Source organism: Furipterus horrens, unplaced genomic scaffold (genome assembly GCF_987537825.1).
Source record: "Furipterus horrens unplaced genomic scaffold, mFurHor1.1.pri manual_scaffold_6, whole genome shotgun sequence".
Lineage (NCBI taxonomy): Eukaryota > Metazoa > Chordata > Mammalia > Chiroptera > Furipteridae > Furipterus > Furipterus horrens.
This window is the reverse complement of record NW_028327176.1, coordinates 145,028,272-145,033,573: the sequence shown is the minus strand read 5'-3', so window position 1 is coordinate 145,033,573 and position 5,302 is coordinate 145,028,272. Positions and strand designations below refer to the sequence as shown.

The 5,302-nt window shown below is 34.7% G+C and overlaps 1 pseudogene; it reads left to right on the top strand.

Moving 5' to 3' along the window:
• Window positions 1-4,440: 4,440 nt before the first annotated feature.
• LOC150007533 (small ribosomal subunit protein eS24 pseudogene) lies at window positions 4,441-4,928 on the top strand (annotated as a pseudogene).
• The last annotated feature ends 374 nt before the right edge of the window (window positions 4,929-5,302 follow it).

Here is a 5,302-nt window from a genome sequence, read left to right as displayed (position 1 = left end):
TGTGTGAGGCTCTCTCTGTTGGAACCTCATAGCCCCCCAGATAGGCTTCTTGGGCAAAGTCTTTCATTAGTTGACTTGCAGTATTTGTCTTGGCCCTTGTCATCACAGGAGAAGCAGTTTATTTCAAATACATCTCTTTTTTCTTGGATTGACTGTCCCAAGCTTGAGTCAGACTTCAATCACTTGTTGATTCAGGCTCTGGGAGACAGACACATAACAAGCTCTCTAAGTGATCATTTAAGTCCCTTTTGACTAGACCCACCGGAAAAGAAAGTATTTGTCTCCTATGTTGGTAGGGGAGAGGGAAAATAATTGTAATTCTACATATTTTTGAGAGCAAACATTCATTTATTAACCATAGCTGCAAGAGTTTAGACTCTTTAGATGCTTCATGGGCTGAGGATGACTGAGTCAGTTTAGGCAGCTCCTTGTACAAGTCCTGTATCAGTCATCTTGCAGACCAGGTGCCCCACTAGGGGAATGGAAGGGCAACTTGGCATCCCTTGCATTCTGCTCTTCTTTTGAGGAGAGGGAAAACATCGAGTGATTGTCTTCTCATAGATGCCACAACTGGGGATTGAACCTCCAGCCTGAGTATGTGCCGTGACTGGCAATTGAACCCACAGCCTTTTTGTCTATAGGACGACACTCTATCCAACGAAGGCACACTGGTCAAGGCTAAGAATAATATAAATTCTGAGGACAAGTTATAAATAAGAAGGTCTTAAGCACTTAGACATACAATCTGGGGTTGGGGCTGAATGGTGGAAGCTAGTAAGGATACTCAAGAAAAAAGCTAGTGAGGCTAAATTAATTTCCCATTCTGATGTGGTTACTACTCTCCTAGATGTGTAGAGTATTATCTATATTGTAGTAGTGCAGTATCTATATTTTACTAAGCCATTTGACAAAGGTCTACACAATTTTTTTGAAGCCAAGGAGAAGAATGACAATTTGTTTCTACATATTCAGAAGTGACTAGCATATTGTGCTTATCAATCTCTAATTAGCTGGAGAGAGGTGACTAATGGTGTTATTTGGCAATTAAAGTGTACCTGTCCTATTTTGAAATAATAATTGATACAAACGCATGGTTTTGTGAGTAAACATATGTTCAAAGAATTGAATTTTATGAAAGAATGAGAAATTTTAAAAGTTGACAATTTTGAACACTGGGCAGACACAAGAAGAATTGTAATAATTTCCCTTGTATTAGAAAACAATAAACAAATCAAAACTGAAATTAGGTGCCTCAACACTGTGTTTTTTCTTTAATTTTGACTAAAATGCCAAAGTTAACAGTTAATGTTGCTATACATAAAATGAATATGAGCTGCACATTGTTATTTTTGAGTCCATTTCAAAATGTATTATTTACAAAAAATTTTTGAGTACATATATTTTTATGTGTTTAATTTAAGGATAAGACATACATTATAATAATAGAAATATTTTAAATGAAAGATTAAGTTATTAAGTTATTAAATACAATGTAAATTATTCTAAAATGAACAAGTAATAAATATACTTTATACTTGTAAATATTTTTACAACATTTATAATACTGCATAGAGAATAACTAAAAATAAGAATATGTGAATCATTCAAATATTTAACAGACTATGAAAAGAAAAAAGATTATCCTTGTAGGTTTAAAAAATTATCAGAAATGCTAAGATGCTGATACTGCAATATCCTTTTAACTAATATATATTCTCTCTCCTTTATCATAATGAAGCTATCTAACCACCTTCAGGGGTTGTTATAAAGATTAATTACTTCATTTTTGCAAGAGTTCATAAAGTTTAATAATATTAAATAAAAGGACAAATGAAAATTGAGGGAAGAGTTATTAAATATTGTTACAAACCCACCCATTATTATTATAGGGATGAAGGTCATCATTTCACTTGCAGCATCTATTAATGTACAGTCAGAAAACATGATAAAATTTTATTAAAATTTTAAAGAATCTATTTTATATATTCTGTGAATAAAATGTTTATGAAGGTTTTAATTAAACCTTGACAAACTACAGTCTTTTTAATACTTAGCCTTCTTTCTCATTCATAACAGTATACCCTGCCTCTCTTTCTAGCTCTGTAATCCTTTTTAATGATCTCTCCTTCCTTGGCACTGCCTTAAAAGAGGGTATTACTCAGTGTTCTAACACTTTGAATTTATCTTAGAATATGTGCTTTTTTTTTAGGGTATATTAGCTTTCACCCCCCATTAACTAACTTCAAAATCTATATTATTAGGCATTAAATATCTTTTTCATTTCAGATATAAAGTTGCAAATAAGCTAACAGTTATACATGGATTTACTCTAAGGATAGCTTAAAATCAACATATTCAATATGGAGCTCCTTATTTTACTTCTAAAACTTATTGTTTCTTATGATTGGATCCATATATTAAAGAATAAGCTCAGGATCCAAAATACCTGGGATTGTATTACCCATTTTCCAAAGATTAGTTTCATAATGTGTAAGTCACTTATCTTTCCTGGAATTTAGTTTCCTTGTCTGTAACTAGGGATGATAAATGTTATGAGAATTTAATGAATTAATAAGTGTGAGGAGCTATAGTAGGCATTTGAAAACATGGTCATATTATTGTTTCTCTTTTCTTAGTAAGAAAGCAAGTGACCAAGTGCTTCTTGGTCACTACGAGTCTGATACATAATAAGCAACTTTACTTCTCAGTTCAATAAATAACTCAAAACAAAACAAAACCACAACAAAAATCTTTAATTTCCATATTACTTGTTAGCCAAGACAATGACAATCTCCAAGTCATCTCATACCATTATGTTATTACTTTAGAATTATCTTTCTACTCTAATTTTGCTGGGAAACACTGGTTAACTTTTAAACCAATATAAGGAATCGATTAGTTATCTTCGATCCTTCACTCATGTGAGACAAAAAAATACAATATTACCCCCTTTCCTGTATTACTAATAGACATACATATATACATACACACATAAATGTATATATACACATACATGTGTATGTGTATTCAGTTAATGCATGATTTACTTACCTATTTACTACTACTTTTTTTTTTTTTACTGAATCAGTTAATAGTTGCAGTGTATCCCATTATATTGATATACCTTATTTAACCAATCCCCAATGGTTGGCGTCTAAGTTGCTTCTTATTTTTTACATCCCTGGACATACATTTTTAATATATTTGTCTGATTATTCTTTTGGATAAATTTCTGAAAGTGTAACTGCTTGACAAAAGAGTCCCCAGATGTTTTTAGACTTCTGATTGTGTTGCCAAATTGAACAGTTGGGGAAGTGTAATGAGCTGCATCTGGAAGGAGTTGAATTGAAGTGACAGAAATGCTATTATAGAGAGTGGAGACTGTGATATAATTTGTACTTAAAATTGCATCTGAAGAAAAGAGGGGAAAATGAGACATGACTTTAACCCAGAATTTATTTCCTTGAAAGATGGAAGCATGCTGAAGTGGGAACCAGAAAACATAATATATTGGACTGCTGTCAGGAATCTTGGAAGTTTGAGCTTTGAGACTACTAAGCTCAGCTTTCTCCTGGGCAGTAAATGTTATTATCTCTTTGTTCATACTGGGAATATGCAGCTGTATTAGCTTCTGCTGCAATTCCACTGTGTTTCAGACAACCTTCCATCTCAGTGGCCCACAGTAACAAATGTTGGTTTTTCACTCATGATCTGCAGGTCAGCAGCAGTTACTCCTCTCCAGGCTGAATATGGGTTTCAGGGTGCAGGTCTCTCCTGCCCATTGTCTTCTAGGACCTGTGCTAAAGGACCACAGGCTTCTGAAGCACGATCTAATTGGGGTATCCTTCAAAGCTCCTGTCACCTGGTCTTCTCTGTCCACATCCCATAGCCAAAGTGAGTCACATGGCGAAGCCCCCCTGCCTGAAAAAGAGGGACAAAGACTCTGCCATTCATTATGCAATTTTCCACTTAATCCTTCTGATTTAACTTGCTTTTTAATTTTATTTTTTATGTCATCAGTTCTGGAGGTTGGAAGTCTAAAATGTGTCAGCAGGGCTGCATTCTTTCTGGAGGACACAGGGAAGAATCCATTTTCTTGTCTCTCCAGCTTCCAGAAGCTGCCTTGGTTTGCAGTCCTGGATCACTTCAGCCTCTGCTTCCATCATCTTCTCTTTGTATTCCTACACTTGATGATGTGCTCTGGTAGGAATGGACCAAAAGTTATCACTGATGTACAGAATAGTGTCTAAGTACATAGTGTTTATAGAATATTTGTTAAATTGCAATAACATTTTAATTCTTTGAAATGTTATTTGTAACTTTGCATAATGGCAGTTTAACAAATTATTCCAGTCTTATCTTCCATGACCTTTCTTAACAATAACAACAACAAAAAAGAAGGAAGAAGAAGCTTTTTTTCCCTCCCTTGCTGCTTGAAGTTTAGCCACCATCATGAACGACACAGTGACTATCTGGACCAGGAAGTTCATGACCAACAGACTACTTCAGCGGAAACAAATGGTCATTGATGTCCTTCACCCTGGCAAGGCAACAGTACTCAAGACAGAAATTAGGGAAAAACTAGCCAAAATGTATAAAACCACACCAGATGTCATCTTTGTGTTTGGACTCAGAACCCATTTTGGTGGTGGCAAGACTACTGGCTTTGGCATGATTTATGATTCCTTGGATTATGCAAAGAAAAATGAACCCAAACATAGACTTGCAATACATGGCCTGTATGAGAAGAAGAAGATCTCAAGAAAACAGAGAAAGGAACACAAGAACAGAATGAAGAAAGTCAGGGGCACTGCAAAGGCCAATGTTGGTGCCGGCAAAAAGTGAGCTGGAGATTGGACAACAGAAGGAGTAAAGATTCTTCATTGACTTTATCTGTGCTGATGATGCAGGTTTTTCATGAGGATTAATAAAAGACCTTTTATGTTTCTGGTTATTTGAAATATAAAAAAAAAGAAGGAAGAAGAAGAGAAGAAGGAGGGGGAGGAAGAGGAAGGGGAGAGGAAGAAATGAAACTGTCTATTGTATCTGTTGTACATTTTAACATATTAACACAAGTTGTTACATCAGATACATAAATTGTTGTTCCTATATTTGAACATTTGTCATAATCTGCAAGAGTTAGAATTGTTAATTTGGTGTAGACAGGTGATAAGCTGTGGGCTTCAGAAGGAACAGAGATGCTTCATTTTTGTAGCTAAAAATATTACTTAAACCAGTATATAAACTAATAAAAAGTTATTTTTGTCTTGTCCTGGCTGGGTGGCTCAGTTGGTTGGAATGT